At 39.5% G+C, this 14,295-nt stretch overlaps 1 protein-coding gene and 1 long non-coding RNA gene across 2 annotated transcripts in view; one reads left to right on the forward strand and one right to left on the reverse strand.

Annotated features, from left to right (window-relative positions):
- HS3ST3A1 (heparan sulfate-glucosamine 3-sulfotransferase 3A1) overlaps nucleotides 1-14,295 on the reverse strand; it is a 105,019-nt gene that overhangs the window by 23,628 nt on the left and 67,096 nt on the right. The window lies entirely within an intron of this gene.
- Nucleotides 4,320-10,049, forward strand: LOC104667950. The gene is made up of 3 exons (XR_748742.2): nucleotides 4,320-4,439; nucleotides 6,093-6,101; nucleotides 9,632-10,049. It is a non-coding gene; the product is annotated as an uncharacterized LOC104667950 (long non-coding RNA).

A 14,295-nucleotide genomic window follows, 5' to 3' on the forward strand; every position in this document is an offset into this window, starting at 1 on the left:
ATAAAATAAATAACTGTTATTGTATGTCTCTGAGGTTTTGTGGTAATGTTATGAAGCATTATTTTAACCCTAGATAACTGATAGGCTATATTTGTATATAATATAAGTTTACCAAAAATCTGGACAGATACATAACAAATTATTAACAGTGGTTACCTCTAGGAAATGGAATGGTTGGTCAACATTGTACTTCCACACACTGAAAGTATTGATGTACCCTCTAAGAAATCGAATTGCTGTTTTTGCTTTGATCCATTTTCTCTCCTTAATGTGTTCTTAAAACACCAAAAATAGATAAGAAAATAGGACTTGATCCTGGTGGCTGCCTAGGGCCTTAAGATTAGGTCTGAATGGTTACAGAACTAACATTCTAAAAAGTTTGAGAATAGTTGGCTTTTGTTCTTATCTATCACTCTGATAGGCTGATCATCAGTGAATGAGACACTTAACCTCTATTTTAGCCCATTTTTCCTTATTTATAAAGCTACAAAAGGCTGATGCCAGGGGTGAGATCATTGAGATAATGATTATGTCTATTTTGAAGAGGAACAGCCATAGAAGAAACTGTTAAGAGTACCCAAAGTTCTGTATAAAAGTATTATAAACTGAAAGTGCTTAGAATAGCAATGATGACGACGACGATGATGATGATGATAATATGCCAATTTTAACCCACACTAAGAACCAACTGCCATATGATCTATTAATCTTCTTAAGATTGACCTAATTTGGCCTTCCAGTTTATTAAAATAGCTGAGTGATTTTATAAGTAAGTGGATTCTGATGTATGGTTATTTTATTCATTCATGCCAACTCTCTGGGAGAAAATTTAATTATTGTTTTAATCTTTACCAAGTCTAGGAAAAAAAAAAGTAACTCCAAGCTATTGATTTGGTTTGGTTGCTCACCCCACATTAAGCTTTGACCAATAGTTTTAAAAAATGGCAAGCATTTAAAATAACTGTAGACATCCAAAATATCAGAGAGTCATCTCCTGTGTGAAGCATAGAACTTATTAGAGGTAGCAGGATGGGAAAATAGCATGAAAATATGTCAGGTTTGAGGGTTAAAAGTACCTGGCTCCATCTCCTGATAACTATCTGACCCTAAGTTTCTCAATTTCTGTGTATTAGTTTCCTCATCCATTGAAAATAAATAATGAATAGAAAATTCATGTTATGGAAATTAAATTCAGTTACTTGCCACCACCTCCCTACATCTACCCTCTAATTAATAAAAAGGCTGGTAAAGGATCAATAAAGAATGATATGCTATTGCTATGGATACTCTTCATGTCTCTGACGCTATTGCTTTGACTCATTAATTTTCCTTTCCCCAGTATGCTATTATTTTCTAATGTCTGCTTAAGCAGTGATACGAAACAAAACCTGATACACTTTAGGACAGTTTCATTATCATTCAATCTTCTTAAATCTACAATATGTTTGAGGGGAAACAAGCCTTTGAAAACTGTATCAGTCCTACTGTACATTCAGATATTATAAGATCCTGGTCAGAAGACATACGGTCACTTGCCCAATGTTATATCAACAGAATGGGAACAAAAATGTAGGACCCTATTCTCCTGGCCAGAGCAACATCTGAAATATTTCCCAACCAGTCTATGTCTGTAGAACAAGTCCATGGCGAGCTAACAATCCTCAATGCCAAAGAATATGCAAATATTTTCACTCAGCTTTTTTTTTTTTTTTCTTTTTGAGATAGAATCTCGTGTCACCCAGGCTGGAGTGCCATGGCGCAACGTCCACTCACTGCAACCTATACCTCCTGGGTTCAAGCGATTCTCCTGCCTCAGCTTCCCAAATAGCTGGGATTACAGGCACCCGCCACCAGGCCTGGCTAATTTTTGTATTTTTAGTAGAGATGGGATTTCACCAGGCCTGGCTAATTTTTGTATTTTTAGTAGAGATGGGATTTCACCAAGTTGGCCAGGCTGGTTTCTAACTCCTAACCTCAGGTGATCCACCCACCTCGACCTCCCAAAGTGGTGGGATCATTTAGATTTTTAAAGCGCTTATTCATTGGAAAACTAGAACAATATCCCTGTATGTTGAGTTTGCTGAGAGTTTGCTCGGACAACCTCAAACCTTCCAACCAAAAACAACTTCATGGGCTTCTTTCCAAATTCTCTATGGTTTACAAGCATTCTGTTTGGCTTCCCCAGTCCCACTGACACCCTTTCTTCTACATGGCAGCAGCTGTCTGTGGTGGCAGCACTCTCAAACTCTTGCTTCTGAGTTTGAGTGACCATTTGCCTCTTGGCCGGGTTGGTTTACAGACTCCATCAGAAGTCCCCGTGCTTTGTGTTCTGCTTTCAGATCCTTTGCTAATTGCTTCTTTCTTTTGAGGGGCACAAAAACTGCCTGAGCTTCCCTGCCCCAGTAGGCAGGATGTTCTCTGCTTTCAGATGTGTCAGCCCTTCCAAAATGTACTCTTGATCTTGGGAAAAGAAGTAATTAGCCTGATGGGGAATACACTGCTGTTTCAGCAGTTTTCTCACTGCTAGGTTTTGAAGTAATAGAGGGCCAGGCAGGTCAGAAAGAAGTTGAGTGCTGTTGAGTTTCAATGCCCCACTAAGCTCACATAGCAACTACTGGCACTCAAAGCTCATTAGTTCTAACCCAACACTGCTAATCGCCCCGAGTGATGAATCCGCTTTCATGGACACTTAGAGAGGTATTTGCTAACATTTAACCTCAGCGTGCCCTGCATGGTCTTCAAGGTCTCAAAAGTTGATATAAACTTGAAGAAAGAGTACATTAAGCATTATCATAGGAAAGATGAGCCTACGTTGTGGGGTCCTCATATAGACAAAAATCGCTCTGATGATTCCTCTTACAAGAACTTTGTCATATTGTTACAGGCAATGTTCCTCTCTTCTTGGTAACCCTAGGATTGAGGGAAGTGTGTTTGGATCTGTGGCTACAACTCTTTAGATATGGGTTTCTCGACCCCAACACTATTGATATTCCAGGATGGATAATTCTTTGTTTGGGGGCTGTTCTATGCATTGTAGAATTTGGGCAGCATCTCTGGACTGCATAGATACATGCCAGTAGCAACCTCCCTTTCCTCCACTCTCCCTCCAGGGTGTGATAACAACTACTAGTGTCTCCAGACGTGGCAAATGTCTTCGGGGGTCAAAATTGTCCTCTGATGAAAACCACTGCTTTAGAAAATTGCCACCAACGTTGCATTTAAAAAGTGGAATACAGTAAAATAGGATCAGAAAAGAAAATGTCAGACAACATAGTGTAAGAGAAAGTACTGTTTCGTAAACATGTATTTCATATTCATCTGTTTGTGTGTATGTATATGCATATAAATAACATGGATTATGGTTTAAAAAAAAGTTAACAATACTGAGAGACTTGACCCTCAGGAAGTCTATTGTTTATCTGTGCTGTTACTAAGAGATGGGTTACAGTCTCCCATTTAGAAATCTATTTCTCTTCAATATTGTATTGTATGCTTTTGTTTGATTGCTTTTCATTTAGTATGGTTTTCTTTCAACAACTAATGGGCACTTTGTTTTCTACCTTATTGAGACAAGGTTAGTGATTTCTGTCTACCTTAGATAATATAAAAGTATCAAAACAAAATATCATAGGTCATCCAGGAGATTAGGAAGTCTATATACTGAGGGAAATAGCAAAATATGTGCAAAGCTGCCCAATCTCGCCATCTCCGGGCTTATTATATATTTCAGGAGACAATTATTAAGCAATGTGTATTTAAATCTCACTTTATAGACAGATGACACAGGTTAGATGGTTAATATCAAGCTAAATTAGACAGGAAAACGGCCATTTGCTGTCAGTTGGGGACATACGAATGAACACATAAAAACTGAAACAGTAAAAAATGGCAAAATATTATTTAATGATACCAAAGCTGTTTCAAGTCAAGTCAAGTTTCATAGACCAAAAAAACCTGAAAACAAAAAACAAAAAACAAAAAAAAAGCAAGTACAAAAGATAACCTTTTCAGTTTTGGCCATAAGTTTGTGGTAACCCCAGAACACAGAAGTGGAGCTTTATTGAGAGTGATAAAGCACATATTCAAGCTAAAACAGACAGCTAGGGTGAGTGAGAAATGCTGAATGCTTAGAAAAAAATAGAAAGGGTCAAGATAAGAACCAAATGCAGAAGTGAGAAGTTACACAAGCTAGGCATTTCACAAAAAAGAGAGGATGAACTAGGTCTCAAGAGTCCAGCATCTAAGATGCTAGGATCAAACTAAAGACGAAGTGAAGCTTTCTCTATTTTCTTCTTAAATATTTCCTTTCTAGAAAAAGATAAATAAATCTGCATTTGAAGGTCTGGCCATGTAGCTGTATGGAAAGTGAGCGAAATAACAAGGAAAAGACGAAGAATATGGCCTGTCTAGTTAATTTCTTGAGCAGGAAACCGGATCAGGTAACTGAAACAAAAAATGCAATCATGGGTAAGACAAAGCCTGGCTATTTGACAGCCCACATTTGGGGTAAAATTAGGAAGACAGAGGGTGGTGTCATGTAGAAGAGGAAACCAAAAGGATGCAGGAAATCATTTGTAAACGTGCCTGTGATCTATAGTGTTGAATATCAAATGTTGCAAAGATGTTGAGAAATGGCAGATCTGACAATGGTGGATTGCTATTGCTCCTGGAAAGAGGTTTCTGTAGAATGCGTGCCCTCCACACTAAGAGAGGTTTTCTGGGTGCTACAGAAAATAGGTAAGAGTTAGTTTGACACGGAGAAACCTCCAATAGTTTTCTCTCGGTAAGTTTTTGCCTGTTTTCAATTGACTGTTTCAATTCATTATTGCAGAGTTATGTAATGTATATTTTATAATTTCTTGGCCATACCTAGTCTCATTGTTTTATTACTTTTTGTTCTTTTTAAAGTTTGGGGGCATGAATGCTTATTTACCCATTTTCATTCTATCTTAATACTAAAATACATAAAAATGTGAATTCATTCTACTTACATCACTGACTGTAAAAATATGATAGGTATATAGTGTTATCATTTGGCTCTTACATAAATGGTCTTTAACTGCTTGTTTGATTTCCTCTTTAAAGGTTTTTAAAAAGTAGTTTTTAACCTTATATTGATTTTATTAATTTTATTTTTCCTTTGTTATTACTTGTCACTTACAGAGTATGAGTTTGTGGCCAAGTATATACACATTTTACAAATATTTCACAGACTTTTGAAAAGACTATTTTCTGTTTGTAGATAAGTAGCCTTCTGATAGCTATTAATCACATCAAAATTAAGCCTATATATTTGAGACAGGGTCTCACTCTGTCACCCAGGCCAGAGCACAGTGACATGATCTCAGCTCACTGAGGCCTCAAGCTCCAGGGCTCAAGCGATCCTTCTGAATCAGCCTCCTGAGTAGCTGGGACTACAGGCATATACTACCACACCCGGCTAATTTTTGTGTTTTTTGTAGATATGAGGTTTCACCATGTTGCCTAGGCTGAGGACTCTGGTGATCTGCTCACCTCAGCTCCCCAAAGTGTTGGGATTACAGGTGTGCGCCACTGAGACCGGCTTAAGCATATTTTTGATATTTCTATGTTTATCCTCGTTTTTCCAATTGCTCTAGCAAAAGTTCAAATGAATGTATTAGAATATTCCACCAGTACTGTGATATTTTTTAAAAATTTCTACATGTTCTATGGATTGTATCAATATCAATTTCCTGGTTTTGGTATGGTACAATAGCTATAGAAGGTGATAACATTGGGAGAGGCTGGGTGAAGGGTACATAAGAACTTTTTGCAAAATTTATTCACATTTCTATAAATCTATAATTGTTTCCAATTAAAAGTAAAAATAAATTTAAAAATTCACTGCTTGCATTTCTAACAGCTTTCATGTCATATATTTTGATGTTAGTGGTTATGTCATCTACTACATAAAGGTTCATAAATCTCAAGCTATAAATTATACCCTTGATTATTAAAAATAGATACTTTTGTTTTATTTAACATGTTTTACCTTGAATTTTACTTTGCCTGATGCTAATTTTGTGACCCCAGCTTGCTTTCTTTTATTTCCTTTCTTTTCTGTCTTGCAGTGTGTATGTGTGAGTGTGTCTGCGTACTCCCAAGTCTGGTAAGTCAGCTTTAACAATCCTATATTTTTAAACTTATTTCATTTCGTTTTAGTGTGTCTGTTACAAATAAGAAATAACGATCACAGCGTTTTATTCCGCCTATTATGATATAATTTTAGTTCATTCATTTTTATTGTGATGCCTTAACTTCCTTTATACCTTAACCATATCAGGTAATTTGGACAGTTAAAAATTATTGTCCTGAATGTTTTTTTCCTTAAAACTGTAATACGAGGCTAACGCTTTCTGAAACGTAATATTTCAAGGAAGACATCTAATGCCAGCATTATATATTTTTTTCCTCTGAGGCAATCTGTTTTTGTCATCTAGATAATTGTAGGGTTTTTGTTTGTTGATGTTGTTGTTTTCCCTTGATTAAACTTTTCTCCTTGGAATCAGGATACATTTAGGCCACTTTCATTACTTTTGCATGATACGCAGTTAACCTTTCCAAATTACAGACTGAAATCTGGAGAAAACAAATTAGAGATTTTCTCCAGTTTTCTCCCATTTCATACTGAAACTCTGTATCATAGAGGGTCAGGAAGGGAGGACATTCATTCTGATCCCTCCAATTGACTCTGTTCTTCTAAACGACTGAGTTTTATGTTTGATCATGTTTCTTCCTGCTGACCTTACAGGGCCCCAGAGGTGGATCTGTATTTGTCCGTATTTGTGACTGAAACGGCTTCCGTTTTTCCGAGTGCCTGTTGAAATCTGTTCAGGGCCAGAGGAAGGGAGAAGAGAAACGTTACCTTTTTTTTTTTTTTTTCTGTGATTTACTTTATCAAAATAAAAGTCAAGTAAATATCCCAAGAGGAGAAGGCAGGGAGAGAGCCCAGGAACTAGTATGCCAAGGCTGAGACCTGAGGCTGGCTGTACTAAGCCCCCAGCTGTATTTGGCATGATATCCTAGGAGACTGGGATATCAGCGCTCCAGGCACCCACCTTGTCATCTGCAGGCCTGAATCCTGCTTGTTCAGTCCTGGCCCTTGGTGTCTCCACAGGGCAGTCTTAGAATCTGCCCTCTGCGCTGCATTGCAGCGCACCCTCCCTGGGGCCCAGTATCTAAGCTCCAGAGTTTGCAGATGGTCCCTTCTGTTTCCTTCTGAGAACAAGCTTTCCTTCAGTGGCTCCTGTCCCAACTTCCCAATTGCTGTTGCCTCAATCCAGACTTCCCTGCATTGTATCTTAGAGAATTTATGAGCTCTTTGCTGGTAGATGGTGATTGTCTTTTTTCTATTACTGACAGTGCTTTTTCCTTATTGCTACTATTTCTTTGGCCATGTCACTGGGAATTTGGGGAAAGGAAACACTTGAAGCACAGGTTTTCATTACCAAATTGAACTTGGATGCAACTTTAATTTTTTAAATATACATGTTATTGGGTTGGCCTGTGATTAATTTTCATTTCCTCAAGGTTAAAAAATATATATTCTCCTCACCTGAGGATACTAGGCAGATCAGAGGAAAGTAAAAGCCATTCACAGTGGTTATTTTCTTTTTCTTTTCTTTTTTATTTTTTTGAGACAGAGTTTCACTCTTGTGGCCCAGGCTGGAGTGCAGTGGGATGATCTCAGCTCACTGCAACCACCGTCTCCCAGGTTCAAGCGTTTCTCCTGCCTCAGCCTCCCGAGTAGCTGGGATTACAGGCATACACCACCATGCCCGGCTAATTTTTTTTTTGTATTTTTAGCAGAGACGGGTTTCTCCATGTTGGTCAGCCTGGTCTCGAACTCCCAACCTCAGGTGATCCACCCGCCTTGGCCTCCCAAAGCGCTGGGATTACAGGCGTGAGCCATCGCACCTGGTCCATGGAGGTCGTTTTCTATGGGGGCTGCCACATACTTTGCTGCTGGCTGGTCACTATTCTGGGGACTGAGAACCCCATTTCCAGAGACTTCTTGCACAATGGACTGTTCCAGCCCCGAATAACCTACCTACTTTGCCTTCCTCAAGCCCCGAGAGCTGAGGCTGCTATACGTGGGAAATAGCAGGTCCCAGGACTGAACCCAGACAGTCTGGGTGTGCGCTTACCTTCCACTCCTTTCTTTCATTCCTTTAAACTGATTTTTTTCTCTCTCTCTCCTGGACTAAAGATACTGAACTATGTTCCTATCTGCTATGCCCACAAAATGATCCTTTAGAAAAAGGGGAGGGAGGGCACGGAGCATGAAAAAGAAAAAGTGACAGAATACCCAAGGGACACAGAGTTGATTCTGTCTAATTATACTTTTTAAATTCCCCTAATTGCTCTGTTAAATTATTGATGTGGAAAGTGTTTCCTTTTAGGGAGGGAGTTAAGTAATCAAGAGCCCTGAGGACCAAGAAGACAGACATCACCTGCTCTGGGTTTAGTAATTAAGGCATTATCCGTCACCCCGGGAGCGGAGTGGACCCTGGTGGGAGAGTGAAGCCCCCTGCTCCCCACAGCACAAAGATTGCTCACCACAAAGTGCCAAGAGCTCAGGGTCTTTGGAAATGCATCTAAGATAACCTCACAGCCCAGCAGCTTCTAGGAAGACTGATTGATCAACAGAAAGGGAAACAGACTCTGCTCCTGTGTATTCCCATTCTGCTCATTGATTTTCCTCCTTTTACAAACATTTGTTCGTAGGCTTCCAACTATGGCTGCAGCGGATCTGACTTTGAGGATTTTAGCTCCCCTTCATTATCTGTAATTGTGTGGGGACTTCAAGTCACAAAAGGCTAATATTTAAAGTGTCAATATTCTTGGTTGCTGTTTGCTTTTTTGGGAAATGTATAATTGAAGTACAATGACCCAGTGCAGATATCACGATATCACTAATAATGTTCTTATTTTTTTTTTACAGCTATCAATATTCATTCTTCTTGGCCCCCAGGAATAGGCAGTGCCTCCTGGGTTAGCCAGATATATGTATATATACTGATCTGTGTCATTGGAAAGAAGGAGGAGATCTACTGGATTCTGATTTGGGATCCAATTCAGAATGGATCATACAGTCAGGGAAGTTGTAACGCAGTATGAGTAACGAGCATCTCCATTCCTAATGGAATGTGAAGGCTGCACTGTATAGGCTCCAAAGTCCCATCTACCTCTAATATTCTGGACATGTGGGTCAAGGAATAAAAACTCTGGCAGGCAACAAAAATGATGGGAAATGTGACAGGCACAGAGATGTCCTACTCAGATCACCCTTCAGGAAAGGACTTGCCTGCCATCCAGCTGTGTGACGTGTGGGCAGCCGACAGGTTTCAGCTGTTAGAGCCTTTAGGCTCCATCTCACTATCAAGCTCATGATTTGCTCACAGCAGAGCTTGGTCAATAGTGGAACAAGGTGGTGGCACCAAAGGTTAGCCCAGTGACTTGTGCTGAGCCATCTTTGCTCCAGAGCCTCCCATTGGTCTGGCAGAGACTGTCAGGTCTGCGTGGGGGTCTGCCCAATCTAGCTTCCCTCCCTTTACTTGTACAGATTTCCCTCTCTATGACACCTTTTGTACTTCTAACTCCCTCTTAGGATCCGCTTCCTGGAGAACCTCCATGGTGACAGAGGATGAGTTGCAAACAAAGTGGCGTACGATGCAGAAGAGGGTGTGATGGATCCGACCACTGGGGGAAAGGAGGAAGGCGAAATCGTGAAGGAAACAGCATTTGAGTTGACTTTGAAGATGAATAGGAGTTGAATGAGTAGGAAAGAAGAAAATAGACATTTGAAGCAGCAGGATGGACACATGCACAAAGGCATGATATAAAGAGCAGGATGTGGGAGCATGGGTAATGCATGGAACGATGTGGACGTGTGCAGTGGTGGGGGCGGGGGGTGAAGCGGGGAGATAAAGCTGGGAAATACAGGATCCAAGATAAACAGCTGTCACAAACGCTCTGTGTATACACTCCTATTGGTTTGTAGACTCTGATAAAGGGAAATGGTAGTCCTGGGAGAAGAATGAGCCGCACAAAGCAATAAAATATGTAGAATTCCATAGCATAGTATTTTTGACAGCCCTGAAACAGATATTTTACTTCTATGTAGGTGGTTTCCTTGGAAAAATAGCACCTGCTATTTGTTAGGGAGAGAATGAATTGCTTGACCCATGGTACAGTCAAATCAATCATATCATAACACCAATCTATCATGTAAAATTCATTCTCTAGGCCCACATTTTGAGGAAAGAAAATGGCAGTTAATATTCCTATTGCTGACTACTTATTCAAGAGAAGAAAAAGACATGTTTACGTGGTTCTAAAATAACTACCTTAAGCCCGTTATCAAATCCTAACAAGGAAGACCATCCATCCTAAAGAAGTTATTTTATAAATCATAATTTGTTTAATTAAAAAAAATTTCCCAAACTGCATTCCAAGAAACACAGAATCCTATAGATTTTTCATTAAAATGCTTTCCATTGTCACCATAATACGGGAAACACTGTATGTGACAAATCCCATCTGACTTTTCACAGTGAATTTTAGAAGGTCCACAGACTTTAAAAGTCTACTGTAGAAAATCCATTTATGTTTGTTGAATTCATTTCCCATTCATATTTGATCACAAAATCCTCCTACCTTCATAACTCCTGTGAAAGATATGGAAATAACACTACAGGGAAAACATTTTGTGGGTTGACTTTGAGGAATTCAAAAGCATTTCATATCAAAACTTGCTGAACACAACCCCAAAGTCTCCCTTTAAATGTTTTAGGGTCACTCCATGAAATGAGAGGGTGGCTAAGCAGGTGGGTTCTAGAGCTCTCCTCCCCAATTCAATCATCGTGGATTATATTATGTATTAAGAATTTGTAACAGATATTTAAGAAAAAAAAAAGAGTTCTAGTGCTACAAACATTTGAAACCACAACAGTAATCAATCAATCTATTTATCTAACTACACACACACACGCACACACACACACACACACACAGGTTGGGGTGGGCATATATCTACCATTAGGAAAAGGAGAAAGACCAGGGGCTTGATCTCAGAAGAAGAAATGCCTCCTTTTCATTCCTTTGAATAGATGCAACACAAACTTCCCAAAGGACACTCCTGCTCAGACATAGGCGATCCCACCTAAAATACAGGTTTGATTTTTAACTTTAATGAAGTTAAGAGGAAATTGCAAGGCTCATTATCACTAATCACTTGAGGTATAAACGATGTCTACAAATGATATCCAGAAAAGATGGCAACAAGAAGTTATGGGTCAAATGACAATCACAACAGTAATATCAACAAGGTGGTCCACATGCATCATCTCTAATCCTGACAAATGCAAAGCAAGGTGGACATTACTGTTCCCACTCTCCAAATGACTAAAGTGTAGAGAGCTTCAGTAACTTGTACCAAGTTAGCCAGATGATAAGGTGGTGTGGAAGACTTGAACCCAAGACAGGCAGATTTCAAAAGCAGTCCTGTTACAAAGGCAGTGGGTAACACTAACTTTTAAAAATCATATATAGACAATCTAACAATCTGTTTGGTTATGAAACAAAATAGATGGATGCTTCTCAAAGTTAGCTCCCTTTGCAAGACTTGGGGGAGCCTGCCACCACCCCAAAAGCTGATAGTACTGAATCATGGCCTGTCTCTGCTTTATCCTCCCTATGACCACAGTCAGCACAACTCGCAGTCAATACAAGTATAAGCAACTCAATCTCTCAGTGTTCTGTATGTGGCTTTTCATTTTTTCAGTGACAAATGAATATGAGGCAGGCATTTTCTTTCTTCCACCCAGTGGTTTTACAGTGTTGACTCAAGCCCCTCCTCTCTTCCTCCGAGACCTCTTTGAGGTGGGCCAGTGAGGGCCACTGATCCCTCTTCTCTGGCTACAAATGAACCCAGTGACTTTCACATTCTGATAAACAGAATCAGATGCTATTGAGTGTTTCCATTTGATTGGATCAGGCAACTATCCTTGAGGTCACTTCAGTGTCATTTGAACTCAAAAGAATCCATGTATTACATGAGCCTAAACTTCTTAATTTAATCCAACATTTAAGGAAAAGCATAGAAAGACGGCTGTGCAATTTTATCATGATACCTCTCCTAAGTGAATTCAAAGCAAAGCATGGATTGATTTTGCTCAAAGAATGACCAACTCTTAAAACATGTTCATTAGCAAATAACTCACTCTTCAAAATCAAGAACTCAGGGTTATATTTTCATCCATTTTTCTCACAGTTGCAGTTCCCGATGAACCAGCTCCCGTTGCATATCACCTTCCTTTTCATCAGAACAGGAGTTTTCAAATGGCAAGTGTAATTGTGGGGTTTGGGTGGGGTGCTCATCCTACCCCACATCCCACTATCTGAGTGAGGAAAATGAAATAGGTTTTGTCCCCTTTAAAAGTGTTTCAGACAGGAAAGACCTCCTTGAATGTTATAAACTTGAATGGGAAAAAATGTGCATTCTCCTTCCCCACCCCCACCCAGTTCCCAGCATCTTTGTTTGAACCAAGTCTCAAAAAACATGTAAATCTTGGCCCAGACTAAGCAAATCACCTTAAAAAGGAAGGTTAGAGAACTGTTTATTATTTGAAATGTCTCTCTCCAGACCTTATTTTTGATAAATTGGCTTCAGCTTCATTACTTCATGATATATCTCCCTTGACATTTAATTATACTTACTCCAAACACATTAAGCGAATCAGTCTGAACAGCTTCTTATTAATATGCAAATTTCTCCTTTGAAAACCCATGAATCTGTGAAAAATCTCTTTAGGCTTCCATTAAACCCACTCAGGAAGTTGTATACCTCACACAGACACTTGCCTCATTCACTGACTCAATGATTCAGCATTTACTAATTGTCTGAGTTAACTATTCTGGCCACATCAAGGGGAGGTGGTAGGAAAGAGAGAGGGGACAGGGAACCAAATGGGATTCAGAAGCTGAACACTTAAAAGATGAATGATCAGAGGCCAGGCTTGAATTAGCGGCTGGTAATTAGAGCTCAAAATCAAGGCTCTTTGCAAGCACAATCAGCCAGATGAGTTGAAACAGCATACTTTAAGGGGAGAAGCCACGGACTTAGCTCACCGGTGACTTCTCTGGCAATTCTGTTTCAGATGAAGACGGGCTGCTGAACACAGGATCTTCTACACATCTCTTATGCCCTCCCAAGTGCTGGCTGCACTTGTGTTCCTTTACCATTGCATTTGCAAAAGATCTGACTGTCATCAGGTAACACAGTGGGGCATAGGTAGAGCAGTCCTAGTTAGGAATGGTGCCAGGAAGACCAGGGGCCGACCAGGAGAATGCTGAGTTCAAATTAGGAAACAGGGTCCTAAGGCTGTCGGGAGGTCAGAAGCAAATTTCAAAGAAGCCTGAATTTCAGAAATTGACAAACAAAGCCTAGCGCTTCAGGAGCTAGCCGAACACCTAGCAACAAGGAGATGGAGGCAGTATCATGAGGAAATCAGTTTTCCAAGAGAGTCCAGGGCCCGAGGGGGGTCAGGATGAAAGGGGAATAAAGTGTAAAGTAGAGATCAGCACAAGCAAGACGTCTGGGTATTAAGAGTTTACGAGAGAGTCGCTCTTAAGTATCTGCTGATGGAATACTGAAGATGGGGAAAGACAATTATTTTCCATAGTCCTATCAGACAAAAGTCTGAAATTAGGGACATCTGAGCAGCAGGAGATAGAAGCATCAGAGAGCAGCATGCAGGATTCAGGTTCTGGAGGTTTTTATCACCTTTGTTGAATATTTCCAAGACATATTTGCAACTAGTAAACAATATGGTTATGGTTACACACAAACAAATATAAATATAAATATATATATATATATATATGCTTTAACTTATGATGAAAATGGAGGAAATATAATAGGTTCTTTTCAGTGACATCTGGATCTCACCCTGAATAATCTCATCCACTCTAGACCTCAGTCCCATCATCTTATCAAAAAAGGACAACAGCAGCTGCTCCATCCTTTTTATAGTGTGGCTGTAAGAATTAAATTGAATAGAACATGTTAAGATTGTGGAGGAGGGGGAACTGTGTAAAGTTTAAAATATATACATGTATAAGGTTAATATATATAGTCAAGTTAGGCTTTCTCATTTGCATACCAACCTTGTAAATGGCATCCACTGCTAAATAGAAATTAAACTGCTTAATAAGGGAAATAGGAAAGAAATAATATTTAATACATATCTGCTATAATCCACACACTGCTTA

This window comes from Rhinopithecus roxellana, chromosome 19 (genome assembly GCF_007565055.1).
Source record: "Rhinopithecus roxellana isolate Shanxi Qingling chromosome 19, ASM756505v1, whole genome shotgun sequence".
NCBI classification, from domain to species: domain Eukaryota; kingdom Metazoa; phylum Chordata; class Mammalia; order Primates; family Cercopithecidae; genus Rhinopithecus; species Rhinopithecus roxellana.